The sequence below is a fragment of the Pelophylax lessonae genome, assembly GCF_965119305.1.
Source record: "Pelophylax lessonae genome assembly, chromosome: 12".
Classification (NCBI taxonomy): Eukaryota; Metazoa; Chordata; class Amphibia; order Anura; family Ranidae; genus Pelophylax; species Pelophylax lessonae.
In genome coordinates this window covers 149,431,125-149,455,055 of record NC_138779.1, presented here as the reverse complement: position 1 = coordinate 149,455,055, position 23,931 = coordinate 149,431,125, and the positions used below count along the sequence as shown (strand labels likewise).

Sequence of the window (23,931 nt, the reverse complement as noted above, 5' to 3'; positions counted from 1 at the left end):
CTGTGCGACCAATCCTGGATCTCACGGCTCTGAACCGCTTCGTGTGGGTACAGATGTTTTGGATGGAATCCATCCTACACCACCACCTTCCACCACCACCAGACTTCTTGGCCTCCATAGACATCAAGGACGCATATCCTAAACATCTGTATCTACTCTGGGCATCAGCGGTTTCTTCGCTTTGCCATAGCAGAGGAGTATTAACAATTAGTGGCGTTACCCTTTGGTCTCGCCTCCACTCCAAGGTACTGGCCCCAGTGTTGGCATTGAATCGGATGAGTTGGGCGCTTGTGCCGACTAGGTGGGGGCCCGCACTGGGATAAGGATAGAACAAAAGGAGGGGGGGGACTTCCAGGTGATGCAAAGTTCCAGTGTTGACACGGAGGGCAGCGCTGTAGGCAGGCAGAAGCCAAAAATCCCGCTGGCACATAAGAGAAGAGAGGACAGGCGCCACTCAGTGAGACAATAAATGATGCAACCTCGGGGAAGTTCAATGGGGGAGCAGGATCAAGCCAAGGACGCAGTTAGCCTATATATGACCGCATCCTGCGGGTCTTCTGGATCGTCTGAGGAAGGAGCTTTGTGCGCATGCTCCGAAGCGCGTTACGTCATCACCAGTTGACGAGCGGCTTACCGCCGTCCTTGGCTTGATCCTGCTCCCCCATTGGACTTCACTGAGGTTGCGTCATCTCCCGGTTGCTGGCTCTGCCGGAGGACGGAAGTACCACGCCATAGAAGGGGTTTAGGAGCCATTAGGAGAAGCCTTTACCTTGCCTTAATATAAGTGTGTTATGAATACTATGCAATAAACCTTTATTGTCTCACTGAGTGGCGCCTGTCATCTCTTCTATTTGCTGTGCCAACAGGTATTGTCCTGGGGTATCTGGATGATCTTTTGAGAGCAGATTCTCTTTCAGCCCTGTTGGGCAATCTGTCGATCACTGTCAGAACCCTACAAGAGTTCGGTTGGAATATCAATTTCAAGAAATCAACCCTGATCTTAATTGAGACTAGATTATCTGGGCCTGACTGGATTTCGCTTTGGCGAATGTCTTTCTGCCCCTGGACAAGCTGCAGAAGGCGATTCGATTGCTGTTGGCAAACAATCTGTCCTCTCTTCGGATTTGCATGTGGGCTTTGGGTCTGATGGTATCAACCTTCGAGGCGGTTCCTTTTGCTCAGTTCCACACGAGACCTTTACAAAGGGAGATTCTTGTCAAATGGAACAAGGATCCAAAGTCCTTGGACAATTTTATTCGGTTGAGCCACAAAAGAAAGTCTGCTCTGTTGTGGTGGCTTCAGTTGCCAGCACTATGCCAGGGCAAGTCTTTCCTGACATTGTTTTGGACGGTGATGACCACAGACGCCAGCCTATCAGGCTGCGGCGGGGTGCTGGGAAAGCTCTGTGCCCAGGGAATCTGGACAGTAGAAGAGTCAAGACTACCGATCAATGTTTTGCAGCTCAGAGCAATAAAGCCTTGTCTGAGCCAATGGACGACTCCTCCACAGGATTGTCCGGTTTGAATTCAAGCAGACAATGCCACGGCTGTGGCTTAAGTCAATCACCAGGGGGGCACCAAGAGTGTCTTGGCGGCCAGGGAGGTGGTCAAGATTCTGTCTTGGGCAGAAAAGTTTGTTCCAGCCCTCTTCTTGCTTTACACATCCCAGGTATGGAGAACTGGCAAGCGGATTACCCGAGTCGTTTGGTGTTGGATCAAGGGGAATGGTCCCTACACCCGGAAGTGTTTCATCTCCTGTGTGGGACTCCCGAGGTCAGTCTGTTTGCTTCTCGTTCCAACAGGAAGCTTCAGAGATTCGTAGCCAGGTCTCGGGATCCTCTGGCCGACGCCACAGATTTACACCTTTCCTGCGCTAAAGCTCCTGCCGAGGCTTCTACACAGGATGGAGGTGGAAGGGATTACAGTCGTTCTGGGGGCCCGATACTGGCCTCGCCACTCTTGGTACGCAGACCTGGTAAGGTTGGTCACAGATGCTCATTGGAGACTTCCTCTCAGGGAGGATCTGCTGTCTCAAGGGCTGATCTTCCATCCTGCTTTACGGTCACTGGCTTTAACGGCATGGTTGTTGAAAGCCAGGTGTTGAGAGATAGAGGTCTTTCTGACTCTGTGATTCCTACACTATTGAAGGCCAGGAAGTCGACTTCCAGGAAGATCTATCATCGTGGAAATCGTACATTTCTGGGTGTGAATCAAGGTGCACCCTCAATTGTTTTCAGTAGCTAGGGCTTTGGCCTTCCTGCAAAAAGGGTTTGAACAGCAGTTGGCTTTGGGCACTATCGAAGATCAAGTGTTGGCTTTGGCTATATATTTTCAACGCCTTTAGCTACACATGCCTTGATTCGCACTTTCATTCAGGGAGTGTGCCATATGGCTCCCCCGAGACTATCTCCGCTACCTCAGTGGGATCTGAATTTGGTATAATCTGTTCTTCAAAAGCCTCCTTTGAGAACAATGGAGAGATTTCTCTGCTTTCATTGTCTCAGAAGGTTGCCTTTTTGGTGGCTTTTACTTCTGCCCGCGGAGTGTCTGAATTGGCGGCGTTGTCCTGCCGCTCATCTTATTTGGTGGTCAACAAAGATGAGGTGGTACTCCGACCTAATCAGTCTTTTATTCCGAAGGTGGTTTCTGATTTTCATTTGAATGAAGACATTGTGCTGCCTTCACTTTGTCCCAAGTCCAAGCATCCCAAGGAAATTGCCTTGCATTCTTTGGGCGTGGTCCGGGCGATCAGGGTTTACCTGGCAGTCACTGGGTCTTTGCGAAAATCAGATGCTCTTTTTGTCCTTACCGAGTGACCTCGTAAAGGATTGGCTGCGTCTTCTGCGACCATATCCAAATGGATCAGGCAGAAGGTTGTTCAGGCTTAATCACTGAAGGGTCAGGTTCCTCCTTTCCCTGTGAATGCGCATTCTACTAGGGCGCGGAGTGCCTCTTGGGCTTTTCGCCATCAGGCGACAGTGATGCAAATTTGCAAGGTGGCAACTTTTTTATGTTCTCTTTGAGGGTGTGTATTTTTTCTAGGTGAGCTCCAGTTGTTCTTGGTTGGCTACGTTTAGCCTTTTTTGGCATTTTTTTCCCACCCCTCATGCATATACCGCTTTGGGACCTCCTAATGGTCTAAAAAGATATGGCGCTGCGCCTGTCCGTGGACGATAAAGAAAACTGGATTTTTTGTACTTACTGTAAAATCCTTTTCTCTGAAGTCCATTGATATACGCAGCACCCACCCCTCTACTATGAGTGAAAATTGGGTTTTTGTCTTCTAAATACTGCTTGCAACCAAACTGGAAGCTGTAGCATAGTGTGTGGGCTTATGCCTGCAGGGACAGCCCCATAGGCGTGGTAAAGCTTTTTCCTGCCTATTGTCCTATTCCTGATGGAAGGAGCATAACCCAAGAAGAAGTCTAAGAAGATATGACGCTGCATCTGTCAATGGACTTCAGAGAAAAGGATTTTACAGTAAGGTACGAAAAAAAAATGGATTTTTGTAAAGTACAGTAACATGCATAGCACTTATGAATATAACAAATTGTCTGATGGCCACACTCTTATAAACATTTAATCCTTAGTTACATAGTGAGGTTGAAAAAAGACATCAGTCCATCCAGTTCAACCTATGATGTGTGTGTGTGTGTGTTTGCTTTTAACCGTACATTTTATACCCCTGTATGTTGTGGTCTTTAAGGTGTCCATCTAATAGTTTTTTGAAACTATCAATGCTCCCTGCTGATACGACTGATGTGGAAGAGAATTCCACATCTTTACCGCTCTTACCGTGAAGAACCCATTACGCACTTTAAGGTTAAACCGCCTTTCCTCAAGTTTTAGTGAGTGGCCACGTGTCTTATTGCATCTCCTTTCTCTGAATAGTTTGTTCCTTATGCTAGGGTCACCAGTACAGTATTTGTACATTGATATCATATCCCCCCTCAATCGTCTCTTCTCCAGAGAGAACAGGTTCAGTGCTTGTAGTCTTTCCTCATAGCTGATGTCCTCCATTCCCCTAATTATTTTTGTTGCCCTTCTCTGGACTTTCTCCAGTTCCAGCACATCCTTCCTGAGGACCGGTGCCCAGAACTGGACAGCATACTCCAGATGTGGCCGGACCAGAGTCTTGTAGAGTGGGAGAATAATCTCTTTATTTCTGGAGTGAATCCCCTTTTTTATACATCCCAGTATTCTGTTGGCTTTGCTTGCAGCGGCTTGGCATTGCATGCCACTGCCAAGCCTGTTGTCTACCAGTACCCCCAAGTCCTTTTCCATCCTAGACTCACCCAGAGGTACCCCCCCCCCCCTAGTGAGTAGCTTGCTTTCTGGTTTCTGGCCCCCAAGTGCATTACTTTACATTTTTCAACATTAAATCTCATCTGCCATGTAGTTGCCCACCCCGTTATTTTGTTCAGGTCCGCTTGCAAAGTTTCCACATCCTGCATAGAAGATATTGGCATGCCTAATTTAGTATCCTCAGCAAATACTGAGATTGTACTCGATATCCCCTCCTCCAGATCATTTATGAGTAAATTAAACAGGATTGGTCCCAGGACAGAACCCTGGGGGACCCCACTTTCCACACCCGCCCAATCCGAGTACTCCCCATTTATCACCACCCTCTGGACTCTCCCCTGGAGCCAGTTCTCTATCCAGGTACTCACCTTACGGTCCATACCTACCTTCCTTAGTTTGTACAGTAAGCGTTTGTGGGGAACGGTGTCAAAGGCCTTTGCAAAGTCCAGATACACCACATCCACAGGCTTACCTTTATCTAAGTGGCAGCTCACTTCATCGTAGAAGGTTAATAGATTGGTTTGGCACGAACGATTTTTCATGAATCCATGCTGATTACTACTTATAATACCGTTTTCATTACTAAAGTCTTGTATGTGGTCCCTTATCATCCCCTCCAAAATTTTGCAGACTACTGATGTTAGGCTGACCGGCCTATAGTTACCCGGGATATATCTCGGCCCCTTTTTAAATATTGGTACCACGTTGGCTTTTTTCCAATCAGCTGGCACCATACCCATCTGTAAACTATCCTTAAAGATCAAGAATAATGGTCTGGCAATCGCCTGGCTGAGCTCATTAAGAACCCTCGGGTGCAAGCCATCCGGTCCTGGGGATTTATTTATGTTAAGTTTCTCTAGTTTAGCTCTAAGTCTATCCTCTGTTAGCCATGGCGGCACTTCCTGAGGTGTATTGTTTAGTTCGGCCTTACAAGCGGGGTTCGTGTAGCCCCCCGATTCCTTTGTGAAGACTGAAGAAAAGAAATTATTTAACACTTCCGCCTTTTCTCTGTCCTCAGTGGCCATTTTTCCTTTATCATCTTTTATGGGGCCAATGTGTTCTGACCTCACTTTCTTACTGTTTATATACTTAAAGAACTTCTTGGGGTTCTTTTTACTCTCCTCCGCTATATGTCTCTTGTGTTCTATTTTAGCCGCCCTGATTTCGTCTTTACATTTCTTATTACACTCTTTGTAATGCTTAAATGCTGCCAATGACCCCTCAGTCTTGTATTTTTTGAAGGCCTTTTCTTTAGCTCTAATATACATTTTTATGTTGGAGTTTAGCCACCCAGGGTTTAGTTTTGCTCTTTTAAATTTATTTCCCTGTGGAATGCACTGGCCCACCCCCTTGTTAAGTATGCTCTTGAAGCACTCCCATTTTTCCTCCGTGTTCATTGTTCCCAGGGTTCTATCCCATTTGATATTTTCTAGCAGCGAGTGCAGTTTAGGGAAATTGTCTCTTTTGAAATTCAGTGTCCTTATATTACCCTTGTGTTTCCTATTACTGTAATTAATACTGAAACCAATTGACCTATGGTCACTGTTCCCTAAGTTGTTCCGTATTTCTATATCCGTGAGCAGGTCTGTATCGTTGGTAATCAGTAGGTCAAGTACCGCATTGTTTCTTGTCGGTGCATTCACCATCTGACCCATGAAATTGTCCTGCAAAACATTTAGGAACTGCCGAGCCTTGGCTGAGTGCGCGGTTCCTTCTGCCCAGTCTATATCCGGATAATTAAAGTCCCCCATTATAATGACATTTTCCATCCTTGCTGCCAATCCTATCTGTAACATGAGGTCCGCCTCACCCTCCTCCCTCTGGTTGGGGGGCCTAAAGCATACGCCCAATATTACCTTCCCCACCGTGCCTTTCCTTTGAAGCTCTACCCATAGGGATTCTGCCTCGTCCATAGCTCCATTATTAATATCATCCCTCATATTTACCTGTACACTGTTCTTAATATACAGACATACCCCTCCCCCTTTTTTACCCTCTCTATCCCTGCGATAAAGGGAATACCCCTGAATGGTCGCCATCCAGTCATGAGAGCTGTCAAACCAAGTCTCAGTTATCCCCACAAAATCTAAGTCCTCCTCAAACATCAGCAGCTCCAGCTCTCCCATCTTGTTGGCCAGGCTTCTGGCATTGGTATACAAACCTCGTAATTTTGATCGGTTACATATATCCTCATTTGAAGTTTTTAGGCTGCTCTCTTGATTTTTCCCCGTACCCATCCTGGGTTTAGGAGCTCCGAACACCCTACCACTAATGCCCCCATTTCTGCCCTCTGAAACTTGCTTTCCACTGGCTAATTCTACATCTGTACCCCCCCCCATTCCCTAGTTTAAAAGCCCCTCTAACTTTTTGGCCATCCTCTCACCCAGTACGGCTGCACCCACCCCATTTAGGTGCAATCCGTCCCTACCAAAGAGCCGGTGACCGACTGAGAAGTCGGCCCAGTTCTCCAGGAACCCGAAACCCTCCTTACTACACCAGCTCCTCAGCCACTCGTTAACTTCCCTAGTCTCCCGCTGCCTCTCTGGTGTGGCTCGAGGTACAGGTAGTATTTCGGAAAATACTACCTTGGAGGTCCTAGTCCTCAACTTAGCTGCTAAGTCCCTGAAATCGTTTAGGACTCTCCGTCTTCCTCTGCCTATGTCATTGGTACCCACGTGTACCATGACCGCTGGGTCTTCCCCAGCCCCACCCAATAATCTGTCCACCCGATCCGCGATGTGCCGAGCCCGAGCGCCCGGCAAACAGACTGTTCGGCACACACGGTCTTTGTCACAGATTACACTGTCTGTCCTTCTAATAATTGAGTCCCCTACCACCAGCACCTGTCTTTCCTTTCCCTTTCTCCCGGCCTCACTGGAGGAGTTCTTCCCCTGGCAGCTAGGGGTGTCACTCTGCTCCAGCAATGCTGGTCCCTGACTGGTTTCCCCCACATCACACAACGGGGCGTATCTATTGGTGTGCTCCAGCCCAGGATCAGCCTCCTTGCCTTGTCCCCTTCTACCCCTCCTAACTGTCACCCCTCTGCTCTGCTCTGATGCCTGCACCTCCAATACTCCGCCCACCTCTGTGCAGACCCCTGTCTGCACCTGACTGGTACGATCCTGGCTCTCCTCCGGTATGGACATTCGTCTCAGTGTTGCCAGCTGCCTCCCTAGATTCAGGACCTGAGCTTCCAGGGAAGAAACGTGCTTACATTTTGCGCATTTGTATTCGCCCTCGATCACATGTCTGAGGAATGCATACATACCACAAGATGTACACCGAGTCGCATCTCCACACCCGCCGGGCATTGTACCTACTATCTAATCTAATGGGGATTCAGCGATTTAAGTCTATCCTATGTGGCTATTTCCTGGCTTCCTAACGCTACCTTCTCACCCTCTGGTATTCCGCTTCACTCACTTGACACTCACAATCTCACAGCCCGGTCAGTCGCACAACACTCACAGCCGCACAGCCCGGTCAGTCGCACAACACTCACAGCCGCACAGCCCGGTCAGACGCACAACACTCACAGCCGCACAGCCCGGTCAGACGCACAACACTCAGTCGCACAGCCCGGTCAGACGCAGAACACTCAGTCGCACAGTACTCAGTCGCACAGCCCGGTCAGTCGCACAGCCCGGTCAGTCGCACAGCCCGGTCAGTCGCACAGCCCGGTCAGTCGCACAGCCCGGTCAGACGCATAACACTCTCAGTCGCACAGCCCGGTCAGACGCACAACACTCTCAGTCGCTCAGCCCTGTCAGATGCACAACACTCTCAGTCGCACAGCCCGGTCAGACGCACAACACTCTGTCGCACAGCCCGGTCAGACGCACAACACTCTGTCGCACAGCCCGGTCAGACGCACAACACTCTGTCGCACAGCCCGGTCAGACGCACAACACTCTGTCGCACAGCCCGGTCAGACGCACAACACTCTGTCGCACAGCCCGGTCAGACGCACAACACTGAGTCGCACAGCCCGGTCAGACGCACAACGCTCAGTCGCACAGCCCGGTCAGACGCACAACGCTCAGTCGCACAGCCCGGTCAGACGCCCAACGCTCAGTCGCACAGCCCGGTCAGACGCCCAACGCTCAGTCGCACAGCCCGGTCAGACGCCCAACGCTCAGTCGCACAGCCCGGTCAGACGCACAACGCTGAGTCGCACAGCCCGGTCAGACGCACAACACTGAGTCGCACAGCCCGGTCAGACGCACAACACTGAGTCGCACAGCCCGGTCAGACGCACAACACTGAGTCGCACAGCCCGGTCAGACGCACAACACTGAGTCGCACAGCCCGGTCAGACGCACAACACTGAGTCGCACAGCCCGGTCAGACGCACAACACTGAGTCGCACAGCCCGGTCAGACGCACAACACTGAGTCGCACAGCCCGGTCAGACGCACAACACTGAGTCGCACAGCCCGGTCAGACGCACAACACTGAGTCGCACAGCCCGGTCAGACGCACAACACTGAGTCGCACAGCCCGGTCAGACGCACAACACTGAGTCGCACAGCCCGGTCAGACGCACAACACTGAGTCGCACAGCCCGGTCAGACGCACAACACTGAGTCGCACAGCCCGGTCAGACGCACAACACTGAGTCGCACAGCCCGGTCAGACGCACAACACTGAGTCGCACAGCCCGGTCAGACGCACAACACTGAGTCGCACAGCCCGGTCAGACGCACAACACTGAGTCGCACAGCCCGGTCAGACGCACAACACTGAGTCGCACAGCCCGGTCAGACGCACAACACTGAGTCGCACAGCCCGGTCAGACGCACAACACTGAGTCGCACAGCCCGGTCAGACGCACAACACTGAGTCGCACAGCCCGGTCAGACGCACAACACTGAGTCGCACAGCCCGGTCAGACGCACAACACTGAGTCGCACAGCCCGGTCAGACGCACAACACTGAGTCGCACAGCCCGGTCAGACGCACAACACTGAGTCGCACAGCCCGGTCAGACGCACAACACTGAGTCGCACAGCCCGGTCAGACGCACAACACTGAGTCGCACAGCCCGGTCAGACGCACAACACTCACAGTACACTCAGGTAGCACTAGGTACTCACAGACACTCAGGTAGCACTAGGTACTCACAGACACTCAGGTAGCACTAGGTACTCACAGACACTCAGGTAGCACTAGGTACTCACAGACACTCAGGTAGCACTAGGTACTCACAGACACTCAGGTAGCACTAGGTACTCACAGACACTCAGGTAGCACTAGGTACTCACAGATACTCAGGTAGCACTAGGTACTCACAGATATTCAGGTACTACACTACCCCCTTCAGTCACTGACCAATCTAAGTCACCAGTCTTACTTACCTAGTGTGTGTCCCTTTAAGCCTGTCACTAGCAGTTCCTAACGTGAGTCGGTCAGTCTCCTCTCAGCACCCCGTCACTCCCTGTCAGCTAGTCTCCTCTGCTCTTCTCTGTGGGGGGGGGTTCCCGCACCGCAAGAGATGGTTTACCGCACGCCGCCGCAACAAGGGGGGGGTTTCGGTCCGCTCGACGCCCGCTTCCTTTCAGGGGGGTGGGGGGGGAGGTGGTTGTAGTCCGGACGCCGCCGCTCTTCTAAGGGGTGGTGGGGGGGGTACTCAGTCCTTCAGTCCCTCTTAGTCCCCTTCTGCCGCTTCTGCCGCCGCTCAGATGATCCTCCCCTTCAGTCGCCGGACACCGTGGTTCCCCGAGATCTCCCGCCCCGGCTCCCCCGCAGCACCTTCTCCTCCTCCTCTCTCAGCACGCTGCACGCACACACACAAGTTCTGCTTCCGGTTCCGGTTCATCTATGCAGCAGGGACTGCCACTCCTCACAATCCTGGTACAATTCCTAGATTTTACCAGCCATATTAAAGCTAAAATAAGGGGATATGCGCTTAGTAGCTGAGAATAGGTCTGCCATACAGCCCAATTGCAGAATGAAAAGCACAGCCTTTTTTTTTTTTTTCTTGTGCTTAGAGTAAGCAAGGGATAAAACTGTATTCTCTTTCATACATTGGAGGACACAGCTCCATATCTTTTTGACCCTTGAGTTTATGCTGCCCTCTACAGGAGTAAGACACTAGGCGGAATAAAAGTTTGTCTACACCTATAGGGCAGTCCCAGGGGGTATACTCCCACTTCCTGCTCTAGCTCTTCAGTTTCTTTCTGCCTAGTCAGGTGTAAGGACCTAGTTCCTTGCTGGTATCTCTGGTCCTGGCAATTTTTCCTTTTTAAGCTGAATCTTTTTCTTCTTTTGTTATTTTCTGTTCCTGTGAGAACTACAATCAATTTGGTTCCTGTGAGATTTCCAACCAACTGCCGAACTGGGCGACAGACCTGGATATCCTAGGTCCTTACAGTCTTCCCAGTCTGGCCAGCGAGTGCGACCCGACCTTAGCTCTGCACTGGGTTGGCCGTGACATAGCCCCCCTTGGCCGAGGGCTGGCTGGCGAGTTAAATGTCTCGCAAGGACACATAGCCCTGGTCACGATCCTGGTCATGACCTGAGTCCCAGCGTACCTCCTGGTCCGCAGCACCCCCATGCCAAGATGGTGGGTGGTCTGCTTGGATGGGTGCCCACCCGGTTCCATGGTGTGGTAAGTACTGTCCCCCCCCCCTCTCCCTTGATGGTCTTTCTGGGTGGACGTGGGCCCCTCCCTGGGATGGTTGAATCCCCGAGTTCCCCCCCTCTAAACAGTCACGGTGGGTCTTTTTGCTGGCCGAGTTGTCCGAGCTGCTGGCCGAGTTGCCATCATGCACGCGCCTCACGCTGCCAGATTGGGCCAAAAATTTAGGTTGCTGCTTTGCGGCCACTCGCGGCTGACTGACCAAGCTGTCCGGTTGACCAAGCTGTCGGAGCTGCTGATTGAGTTGATAGAGCTGCTGACGGGCATCCAGATGGGCGCCCTCAAAAACCTTGCGGCCGTTAGGGGGGGCCTCAGTGAGTTTAGCCTAGGCCCCCAACTCTCTCCCTGGGCATCTGCTGCACTGTGGATCCAGGCAATTGCGGCTGGGCCTCCACTGAAATTTAGGCCGCAACCTCTAGGGCCATTTTTCAGCCTGCCGCCCCCCTTGAACCAGGTGGCATTGTGGGGGCTCTTCATTTTTTGTGAAATGTAGCAGCCATTATTGTGCGAGCGAAGGTGCTCTGCCTGCCCGTTCGCGTCACGGCGAGCTCCCCCGCCTTCAAGGGGGGCTATGTCTGATCATGTCCTCTATGGAGGGTGACCCTCTTGCTTTTTGCGGGGTCTAATGGTTGGTCCTTTTGTGGACCCTTGGCCGGCGTCTCCTTGCGGGGCTGAGGTCGGCGGCCTCCCCTGTTTGTTTTTCTTCAATTATTTATTTTTTTTTGAAAATCTGTTTATTAAGTTTTAAACATTAAAACATTTTAAAAAAAACAATAACAACAAACGAGGTGCAATGGTTCACAGCGCCACCACCCAAACACTCAAAAAGTAAAGCAAAATTACCCGGTCAGGGGTCCATATGAGACACAAGTAAAAAGGGTGAGCTTGGTATATAGCAACTACTGGGTCTGCGTCCACGCACTTCAAGTGCTCTGACAGTGAGGATGATTCCTCTTTTACTGCATAGGCGCTTGGAAAGGCGCAGGTGGATGCACTGATTGTATCGGTGCAGGACATTTTAAACATGGGGAATGCAGCCTCTGCTGCATCAGAGGCGCCAGTCACTTTGGGAACCGCAGATCCTCAAAAGGGGCAAAGGTATTCCCTTTTTTCCTGCCTACTGTGACAAAATTGTCGTGGGTCAGTGGAGTTCTAAACGCAATATGACTTTGCCTAAGCGTTTCAAAAGACTGTATCCCTTGAGGAATCTTTTGAGTACGTGGGAAGTCCCACCTGTGGTGGACTCTCGGGTCTCCAGGCTAAATAGATCCACCATAATTCCGGTGGAGGAAAAAGATCCTTTTGACAGGAGAGCCGAGACTTTGGTCTACTTTCAGTGCAGCAAACTCTCTCCAGAAGTTCAGTGAGGATCTCTGAATGATCCAATGTTGACCTAAATGACTAATGATGATAAATAGAATCCACCTGTGTGTAATCAAGTCTCTGTATAAATGCACCTGCACTGTGATAGTCTCAGAGGTCTGTTTAAAGCGCAGAGAGTATTATGAAGAACAAGGAATACACCAGGCAGGTCCGAGATACTGTTGTGGAGAAGTTTAAAGCCGGATTTGGGTACAAAAAGATTACCCAAGCTTTAAATATCCCAAGGAGCACTGTGCAAGCGATAATATTGAAATGGAAGGAGTATCAGACCACTACAAATCTACGAAGACCTGGCCGTCCCTCTAAACTTTCAGCTCATACAAGGAAAAGACTGATCAGAGATGCAGCCAAGAGGCCCATGATCACTCTGGATGAACTGCAGAGATCTACAGCTGAGGTGGGAGACTCTGTCCATAGGACAACAATCAGTCGTATACTGCACAAATCTGGCCTTTATGGAAGAGTGGCAAGAAGAAAGCCATTTCTTAAAGCTATCCATAAATAGTGTTGTTTAAAGTTTGCCACAAGCCACCTGGGAGACACCAAACATGTGGAAGAAGGTGCTCTGGTCAGATGAAACCAAAATCAAACTTTTTGGCAACAATGCAAAACGTTATGTTTGGCGTAAAAGCAACACAGCTCATCACCCTGAACACACCATCCCCACTGTAAAACATGGTGGTGGCAGCATCATGGTTTCGGCCTGCTTTTCTTCAGCAGGGACAGGGAAGATGGTTAAAATTGATGGGAAGATGGATGGAGCCAAATACAGGACCATTCTGGAAGAAAACCTGATGGAGTCTGCAAAAGACCTGAGACTGGGACGGAGATTTGTCTTCCAACAAGACAATGATTCAAAACATAAAGCAAAATCTACAATGGAATGGTTCACATATAAACATATCCAGGTGTTAGAATGGCCAAGTCAAAGTCCAGACCTGAATCCAATCGAGAATCTGTGGAAAGAACTGAAAACTGCTGTTCACAAACGTTCTTCATCCAACCTCACTGAGCTCGAGCTGTTTTGTAAGGAGGAATGGACAAAAATGTCTCTCGATGTGCAAAACTGATAGACATACCCCAAGTGACTTACAGCTGTAATCGCAGCAAAAGGTGGCGCTACAAAGTATTAACTTAAGGGGGCTGAATAATTTTGCACGCCAAATTTTTCGTTTTTTTTATTTGTTAACAAAGTTTGAAATATCCAATAAATTTCGTTCCACTTCATGATTGTGTCCCACTTGTTGTTTTCTCACAAAAAATTACAGTTTTATATCTTTGTTTGAAGCCTGAAATGTGGAAAAGGGTCACAAAATTCAAGGGGGCCGAATACTTTCGCAAGGCACTGTGTGTGTGTGTGTGTGTATGTATGTGTGTATGTATGCATGTATGCATGTATGTATATGTATATGTATATATATATATATATATATATATATATATATATATATATATATATATATATAAAAATACATTTTTTTTTAATGAAGAAAAGTTCTCGAATCTTGCCCCTGAGTGCTGGCGGGGGGGGGGGGGGGGGGGTTACAGCGTAGCCTCTTTGGGGCCTTCTCCGGGATCCTGGAACGTAGGTGCTTCACTTGTGGCCCAGATCGGGATGCCGGATATTTGGTTTGAAAGTGTTTGCCATGCTTGTGTTTTAATTTCCCTTTTTACTTGTGTCTCATATGGACCCCTGACAGGGTAATTTTGCTTTACTTTTTGAGTGTTTGGGTGGTGGCGCTGTGAACCATTGCACCTCGTTTGTTGTTATTGTTTTTTTTTGTATGTTTAAAACTTAATAAACAGATTTTCAAAAAAAAAAAAAATTATTGAAGAAATTTTTTTTTTTTTTTAATAATTTAAAAAATAAATAAAAATAATTTTTTTTAATAATTTCAAAAATAAGAAAATTATTATTTTTATTATTTTTTTTTATAATTTAAAAAATAAATAATAATAACCACACTCCTTGTCCACTTACCTTTTAAGCAAAGGTAAGTGGACAGGGAGATGAAGCCTGCCTCTTGGGAAGGAGATGGACAGGCAGGGGAAACGGCCATTAGTGACTGCTTGTCAAACTCCGGCCACCACAAGAGGGCGCCAGTTCCCCGTTCTCTCACTGAAGAAGGCCGAAAAGCTGCGGCCTCAATTATCGGATGCCGCGGTAGTCCGTGCACTCGAGGAGGGGGTGGAGGGGCGCAAAAGGGATAGGACAACCCCCTGCAGTGCGCCCCAGGCGCCAGGTCGCTAATTCTAGTCCCCAATGCTACCTGGCGCCCGGGGTTTGTCGAGCCCTGATATATATAATATATGGGAAAATTGTTTTATTAAACCTCTCACAAGCTAGAAAATAGTGCTCCTTGTCACCCGACATCACTCTCCCTCATCTCCTCCCATCCTCCCTTGCGCTGACCTTTACCACTACTTTTTTCTAGCTCTGAATTGCTCTGTGCAGGTACAGATGTTTCAATTGGAGTCCATTCATATGGTAGTGGCATCCCTATGTCTTCTGCGAGCAGATTCGAGTGCTCTGACGGACAACTGGGAGATTACTGTGCAGACTCTGCAGGAGTTTGGTTGGAAATTTTATTTCCAGGTATTGGCTCTGGTTCTGTCCACCTAGTTGGACTATCTGGGTCTGTTCTGGACTCTTGGCACAACAGGATCAGATTGTCTATAGACTGTGGATCCTTGCTCCACATGGCAAGAATCTCTCTTGCAGAGGTCTCGTGTGGACAGATTTTGGAAATTGCCCCTTGGGATGAACACCCTAGCTGAGGTTGAGTCCAGAACAGACCCAGATGAAAGAGTAAATCTTCCTTCCCCTGTACTGGACGATGGTCACCACGGATGCCAGCCTGTCCGAGTGGGGTTTCGTTGTTTGGCACAGATTGTGCTCAGGGGATCCAGACGACCGATCCATTTATCCTGGACATTTTCTCTGGAGGTGTTTTGTCCGTTGTGTCTCCGGTGGGGAACTCCCAAGTTGGTCCTTTTTGGGCTCTCTTCTCAACATTTAGGCTGCATTCACACTTGAGCGTAGCATTTTTTACCGCGATTTTTACCGCGATTTTTTTCAGGCGTTTTTCATTGACATCTATCAAAAACGCTGGTAATCAGCCCAAAAAGAAGCTCATGTACTTTTTTCAGCTACAGGTGTTTTGCAAAACGCTCAGATGTGAACAGGGGCCATTTAAATGAATGGGGTTTTACTTGTTGGGCGTTTTGGAAGTGTTTCTTTTGAGCGTTTTTGGAGCTGAAAACGCCCAGGTGTGAATGGAGCCTAAAGGTGCTTGTGTTCGTGGCATGGTTTCGGGATCCTCTGGCCGACGCCACAGATGCACTTGTGGCTCCTTTGGGGCTAGTATCGTCTAATATATGTCTTTCCTCTTCTAGTATTTCTGCCAAGACTCCTGCGTAGGCTCGAGGCAGAAGGGATTACGGCCATCCTAGTGACTCCATGCAGATTGGCCTCGCCGGTCTTGGAACGTGGATCTGATATGGTTGGTCGTCAGTGTTCCTTGGAGACTGCCGCTTAGAGGAAATTGTTGGCTCAAAGGCCAATCTTCCATCTTGCTTTACAGTCGCTTGCCTTATCAACTTGGCTGTCAGAAGCCAGGTGCTGAAGGCTAGAGGGTTATCTGAATTGGGGATTCCCACATTGCTGCAGCCAGTACATCTACTTTTAGGTAAATTTACCATCTTGTTTGAAAAGCATACTTGCGGATGTAAATCCCCTGGGGTTCACCCCCACTCCTTTTCGGGGACTCAGTTTGACTTCCTCCAATGAGGTATTGAGCAGCGTCTGGCCTCGAGTACTATCAAGGGCCAGGTTCGGCCATTGGCGATTTTGTTTTAATCGTCCTTTGGCTACGCTTTCTGTGGTTCGCACTTTTGTCCAGGGGGTTCACCACTTGGCTCCCCCAGTTCAGTTTCCTTCCCCTTGTGGGATCTCAACTTGGTTGTCGCTTCTTTAGTAACCGCTGTTGGGAATATTCGTGAGATTCTTCTGATTACATTGTCCTAGAAGGTAGCCTTCTTGGTGGCTTTTTCTAATGCACGAGAGTGTCAGAGCTGGCAGCTTATCTATAAAGAATAAAGAAATTACCCTACGTTCTTTGGATGTGGTTTCGGCAATCAGGGTGTGCCTGGGGGCTACAGAATAGTTCTGAAAATCGGATTCCCTGTTTGTCATTACGGATGGACCCCGTAAGGGGCTGACTGTGTCTGCTGCCACCATTTTACAGATGGATCAAGCAGACGGTGGTGCAGGCCTATTGCATTAAGGGTCAGGATCCTCCTTTCCCTTTTTTAAGGCGCATTCTATGAGGGCGCTTAGTGCCTCCTGAGCCTTCTGCCAACTGACACTTGATGACAGGTTTGCAAGACGGCCACCTGGCCGTGTGTGCACACTTTCACAAGATTTTATAAGGTGGATATGTTGGCATCTGCAGATGCTGCTTTTGGCCGCAAGGTTTTGCAGCCCGCTGTTGGAGAAGATTAGTCCTCTTTGGGGGTGGTATAATTTTTTGTCAGGTGAGCTTCTGTTTACTGTTTGAGCTCCTGTTTTACCTGGTTGGCCACGTTTTTTAGCATTTGGGAAGTATGTTTAGTACTGTGTTTTTCCTACCCCTCATATTGACACTTCTTTGGGATGTCCCAAAGAAGATATGGAGCTGTGTCCGTCAATGAAAGAAAGAGAAAACTGGATTTTTGTCTTACCATAAAATCCCTTTCTCTGATGTTCATTGACGGACACAGCACCGGCCCCTCTAATGAGTTGGGGTTTCTGTTCTTCTGACACTGCTTGTAACAAAACTGAAGAGCTAGAGCAGGAAGTGGGAGCATACCCCCTGGGACTGCCCTTTGGGTGTAGTCAAACTTTTTTCTGCCTAGTGTCCTACTCCTGTAGGGGGGGGGGGGGGGGGTTGTAACTCAAACCTAAGGGTCTAGAGGATATGGAGCTGTGTCTGTCAGTTAACATCAGAGAAAAGGATTTTACGGTAAGACAAATATCCAATTTTTCTCTTTTGTTCATTGACTGACACAGCTCTTCATCTTCATGACCATATGGTTAGGCTGCCCCCTACAGGAGAAGGACACTAGGCAGAGAAAAAAGCTTGAGCACGTCTATGGAGCAGTCCCTGGGGGTATACTCCCACTTCCTGGTATTCAGGTTTTTTTTCTGCCTATACAGGAGTAAGGACCTAGTTCCTTTCTGGGATCTCTGGTCCTGGAAATTTTTTCTTTTTAAATAGATTTTTTTCCTCTTTTTTTATTATTTTGTTCCTGTGAGAATCTACAATCAAGTGCCAGACTGGGCGGCGAACTGGATAATCTAGATCCTTAGGGTCCCCCCAGTCCGGCCAGTGAGCACGTGCAGACAGCAGCTCTGCGCTAGGTCAGCAGCGACAGCCCCTCTGGACGAGGGCTGGCCTGCAAGTTAAACATCTTGCAATGGCGCATACGAACTGGCTTTGGCCTGAGTTGCAGCGTTTCCACCTGGCTGACAGCACCCATATTACAATGGAGCGGTGTCCTGTCCAAAGCAGTGCCCATCCTGTTCCTGTGTGGTAAGTAGCTGTCCCCCCCCCTCTACCCCTGGAAGGTTTTGGGGTGAACGTGTGCCCCTCCCTGGGATGGTCAGACCCCCGGGCTCCCCTCCTTCCCAGTTTGCGCCCCCCGTCTCAGTGGTCTATTGCGGTCTGTGCCCCCCATCTGCCCACCCCCCCCTCCTCCTCCTCTTCTGGGGTGGACATACCTTTTTAGGTTGAATGTGTTGCTGCACTGGTGATAGGGGTGGGGGGGCGCGCAGCCGGCGACCCAACGATCGCTTTCCCGGTGGGGGGTGAGCCTGATGGGGGCGCCTGCCAGGGTCTCCCCCAACCCCCCCCCCCCCCATTGGGATATTTTTTTCTGGGACAGCGGCCATGTTTGTGTAGCCTTGGCGGCCACTTTCCTATGGTTTCCCATTGCAAATAGTGGCGGTCATGTTTTTGGGGTCAGATGTGTGGTGATTCAGCGGTGGGAAGCCCTTCCTCTGCCTCTAGTGCTGATATAGGGACTTTCCTCTCCTGATCGCCGCATGGTGCGCGGATAGTTCGGGCTCTGAGCTGTCCAGTGGTGGTGAGTGCCTTGTGGGTTTTTTTTTCATTCCCCTTTCTGCTATTCCATCGGTAGTGCTGTGCTGGGCCTTGTTGTGTGAACAGACACGGTGGGGTGTCTCTTGTAGTGGTGTTACACTTTTTTTGTGCAGGTTCCCCTCTCCATTCATGGAGTCCCTGAAGCATGTTTCACCACCTGATCCCTTCTCAGAGGCTGTCGTGCCCTCCGAGGCCCCACAACTGACTGCACTAACGGCGGTCGTGGATTTGGTCATGGGCAAAGGGGCTAGCAAAAAGTGTCCCCCGCCTTCGCCTGCTTCCTTTGTCTCATCAGATCCAGAGTCTGATTCCGCTGCCCCAGATGCTAGGTTCCCTTTGGGGTCTGTGTCCACACACCCTGCTTGCTTAGATATTGAGGATGATTCCTCTGTTCCTCTAGCCGCTCATGAAAAGGCGTTAGTGGATTACCTTACATGTGGAAGACGCGACTAAAGCAGCATCAGAGGCGCGGGTCACCTTTGGCACCCACAGGTCCTCCAAAGCAGTGAGGGTGTTCCCCTTTCCGCTTTCTTTGATGATCTTGTCTCAAAACAGTGGGGGTTCCCAAAACACACCTTTGCAATCCCTGTGTTTTGCAATGTGGTACCCTTATGAGTAGTCCCTCCTTAAAAAGTGGACGGTACCTCCTCTAGTGGACTCCCTGGTTTCCAGATTGAATAAAGCCATTGTAATACCGGTTGAAAAGTCCCTGGTCTTCTCTGATCTGGCTGATAGGAGGTCTGAGGCCTTGACCTGCCATACGTTTACTGTGGCTGGGTTGGCCGCCGGTGTTTACTATCACCCTGGTGTCACAAGCTATGACTGAATGAGCCAACATTTTACATCGGGACCTGGAGGAGATACAGCTCTGCCAGCTCCACAAAGGAAGGGGGGGATCAGTTGGTCCAAGGGCTACAGTTTGTCTGTGATGCCTCTTTGGATGCCGCCCACTGATTTCTAGACTGTCTGTCTCAGCAGTGGTCCTGCGGCGCAATATCTGGCTGAAATCCTAGTCTGCGGACCAGGCTTCTAAGAAGGCTTTGTCCAATCTTCCATTCTTGGGGTATTGTCTGTTTGGAGCTTCCTTGGATTACATCAAATGCTTCACCAGGGGAAAGAGTATTCCTTTTTTTTTTTTTTTTTCCTTAAGCATCCAAGGGAAAGGATTCCCGTCTGCGACGAGGATCTTCCTTTTCGGCACACAAGCTGCCTTTTCATCCGTCAGGGTCTCAAGACAAGGGATCAAAACCTTTCAGGGCCTCCACTGTGGGGGTTCCAAGAGGTCTTGGTCGGGCAAACCAGGAGTGGGTTCAGCCAGACCTGTGAACAAAAATTCCTCTGCGTGAAGGGGTGCCCTCACCCATATTGCGGGTGGGGGGATGTCTTTGCTGTTTTCCGGATCAGTGGACCTTCCTGATCCAGGACAAGGGTGTCCACTAAATCATCCAGTCTGGTTACAAATCAAGTTTCAATCATATCCTCTGGTAAGATTCTTCCCTTCCAACCTGCTTTTATCCCCAGATCGCTTAAAGGATCTCTATGGAGCAGTGCAAGACTTGTTACTTCAAGGAGTGATCGTTACGATGACGGAACGTTTTTAAGGTTTCTACTCAAACCTGTTTACGGTTCCCAGGAAGGAGGGCAAGGTGCGTCCAATTCTTGATCTCAAGGCGCTAAACTGTTTTATGTGGGTACAGAAGTTCCAAATGGAATCCATTCGCACGGTGGTGGCGTCCCTACATCAGGGGGATTTTCTTGCCTCCATCGACATCAAGGACGCCTACCTTCACATCCCCAAATCTGTCACCCATCAGCGCTTCTTCCGCTTTGCCGTGGGCAAGAAGCATTATCAATTTGTGGTGTTACCCTTTAGTCTCACTTCCGCTCCTCGGACTTTCACAAAAGTGTTTGCCCTGGTTCTAGCATTACTGCGTCAGCAGAGGATCGCGATACTGGGGCACCTGGACGATCTGCTATTGCGAGCGGAGTCTTCGAATGCTCTGTTGGCCAACTTGGAGATTACTCTGCAAATGCTGAGGGAGTACGGTTGGATTCTGAATCTTCAGAAGTCTGCTCTGGTTCCATCCACGAGCCTGGTTTATCTGGGTCTGACTCTGGAAAAACTCCAAAAGTTGCAGGACACAATTCAGCTTCTAATGTCCAGCAGATGGTCATCTCTGCGGGCTTGCATGTGGGTGCTTGGCCTGATTGTGTCTACCTTGGAGGCAGATCAGTTTGCACAGTTCCACATGAGATCTCTGCAAAAGGAGATTCTAGTGACAAGGATCCTCAGTCTCTGGACAATATAAACCTGTTGAGCAGGAGCAAGAGAGGGTCCCTGGTTTGTTGCATTCGTTCTCTGGCACTTCTTCAAAGAAAATAATTTATTCCCCTGTACTGGACGGTTGTTACCATGTATGTCAGCCTTATCTGGGTGGGGAGGCGTCCTTGGCACAGAGTGTGGTCAGGGGGTCTGGACTCTGGAAAGGCTACAGATCAATGTACTGGAGCTCAGAGCATTCAGGCTTTGTCTGGAACATTGGACAAGCCGTCTCCCGGGGTGTCTGGTATGGATTCAATTGGACAATGCCACGGCTGTGGCCTGTGTCAATCAACTAGGGGGCACAAGAAGTGTTCTGAAGGCTCAGGAAGTAGCCGGCATTCTAAAGTGGGCAGAACGGTTCGTTCCAGCCCTCTCTGCTGTGCACATTCCAGGAGTGGAAAATTTGGAAGGTGGACTATCTCAATCGACAGTCGATAGACCAAGGAGAATGGTCACTTCATCCAGAGGTGTTCCATCATTTTTGTCTCCGGAGGTGGATCTCTTGGCCTCTGGCCTTAACAGGATAGTACAGAGGATGGTGGCACGGTCTCGGGATCCTCTAGCTGACTCCACAGACGCCTTAGTGGCTCCCTGGAGTCATTATTGTCTGAGAATACACCTTTCCTCCTCTCAAGCTTCTACCGAGCCTCCTGCGCAGGAGTGAGGCAGAAGGGATTCCGGTCATCCTAGTGGCTCCAGACTGGCCTCGCCGGTCTTGGTACACCAATCTGGTATGGCTGGTCGCTGATGCTCCTCCGAAACTTCCTCTCAGGGAAGATTTGCTGTCGCAAGGACCAATCTTCCATCCTGCTTTACAGTATCTGGCTTGACGGCTTGGCTGTTGAAAGCCAGGTGCTGAAGGATAGAGGGTTGTCTGACTTGGTGATTCCTATGCTTTTTAAAAGCTAAAAACCTACTTCTAGGAATATTCGCCATCGTACTTGGAAGTCGTACATTTCGTGGTGTGAATCCCTATGGGTTCACCCTCGCTCCTTATTGGTGACTCGGATCTTTGCTTTCCTCCAGCAAGGGGTCGAGCCGCGTCTGTCCCTAAATGCCATCAAGGGCCAGGTCTCGGCCTTGGCAATTTTTTCTTTTACTGTTCGTTGGCCACCCCCCCTTAGGTGCATACTTTTCTCCAGGTAATGAGATACTTAGTTCCCCCAGTGTGGTCTCCATTGCCACCGTGGAACCTTAATTTTGGTGTTGTCAGTTCTCCAGAAACCTCCCTTTGAAAATATTCAGGAGATTCCCCTACTTGTATTGTCTCAGAAGGTGGCCTTTTTGGTGGCTATTACTTAATGCACGCAGGGTGTCGGAGCTGTCCTGTCGTTCACCTTATCTAGTGGTTCACAGTGATAGGGTGGTTCTTTGGCCATGTCTGTCGTTCCTTCCAAAGGTCATCTCTGATTTTTATCTGAATCAAGACATTGTGTTGCCCTCCCTGTCTCCCAAGCCTAGGCATCCTAAGGAAGTTGCTTTGCATTCCCTGGATGTGGTTCAGGCAATCAGGGTGTACCTGGCAGCTACGAGGTCATTTAGGAAGTCAGACTCACTATTTGTCCTCACAGATGGACCTCGCAAAGGGCTGACTGCTTCTGCTGCAACCATTTCCATATCGATCAAACAGACTGTGGTTCAGGCCTATTCTATTAAGGGTCAGGTTCCTCCTTTCCCTTTCAGAGCGCACTCTACTGGGGCGCTTAGTGCCTCTGGGCATTCCGTCATCAGGCATCAGTGGTGCAGCTTTGCAAGGCCACCTGGTCGTCTGTGCGCACATTCAAAAAGTTTTATAGTGGATGTGTTGGCATCTGCGGATGCTTCTTTTGGCCGGAAAGTTTTTCAGGCTGCTGTTTAGAGGACTTGTCCTCTTTGAAGGTGTTTGTTTCAGGCGAGCTCCAGTTCACATTTGAGCACCAAGTTACCTGGTCGGCTATGTTTAGCCTTTTGGAAGTGTTTCTGCTGTTCCCACCCCACATGTTTGACACTGCTTTGGGACCGTCCCTATGGTCATGAAGATGAAGAGCTGTGTCCGTCAACGAACATCAAAGTAATGGATTTTATGGTCAAAAATCCCATTTTTGTTTTTTTTTGCCAACTGTTTTCTATTGAGAAATGTTCTTTTATTTCTTCTTGTTCTATAGAAATAGAGGGAAGCAAGAGGAAATATCGGAGGAGAAAAATGCCCTCTTAGACAGTTGTCACCAGAAAATATCCCTAATAAGGGACCCTGACAGAAATAAATACCCATAGACAAATCCATCTATCACCAGACCCTTTATGCATAAATACCTGTCTGGGTTTCAAATTCCTAAACACTATCCAACACTTTAAAAAGAAATTGGGCTTTAGATACATTTAAATATCTAACAGGCACGTATAGAGCTTAAAGAGGTTGTAAACCTCCTAATAAAATAAAAACCTGAAAGACAAAGGCATAATTAGCTAGTATGCATCGCATACCAGCTCATTATGAAATACTTGCCTTAGAACGAAGCCCTTCCAGTGGCGCCCGCTTACTGCTGAGACGGCTGACGTTCACTTGTCTTCCTTCCGGGTTTGGTCCTGGCTGTCTGGCCCAAGCCTCGATGTCACCCCTGCGCATACATGTTGAAGCCGCCGTTTACGGCACAGGGCTCTGAAGGCACAGCCGTTCCTTCAGAGCGCATGCGCCAGTGATGTCACTGGCTGCATGCAAAGTAAATATCTCCTAAACAGTGCACATTTAGGAGATATTAACAGTACCTGTAGGTAAGCCTTATCATAGGCTTACCTATAGCTAAAAGATACAGAGGGAACTTTACTCATTAAGAAACCTTAGAAATGGGTAACTCATGCACATAGCGTTCATGTGGCAAGCAATGTATTCAACAGTGCATAATGAGCAAGTGGATTAAAGGGTGAACAGGGGTGTCTTGAAGGATTCCCTGAAGCAGACAGTACAAACAGTACACTGGTTGAGTGCTGCAGAGGTGAAGTTTTAGGTGGCAAAGGAAGTCAACACACCATTTACACTTTATTTGTAAGATTAAAAATGCCAGGTCATAAAAAGAGAACAAATTGTACTATACTATGACATGAGAAAGAGCTGTAAGAATGACTCTTGTTGATGCTGACTTTGACAATTTTTTAAACTGA

General features: G+C 49.1%; 1 protein-coding gene across 1 annotated transcript in view; it reads left to right on the top strand.

The window, feature by feature from the left end:
• BUD13 (BUD13 homolog) overlaps positions 1 to 23,931 on the top strand; it is an 88,564-nt gene that overhangs the window by 18,504 nt on the left and 46,129 nt on the right. The gene's annotated exons all lie outside the window — the stretch shown is intronic.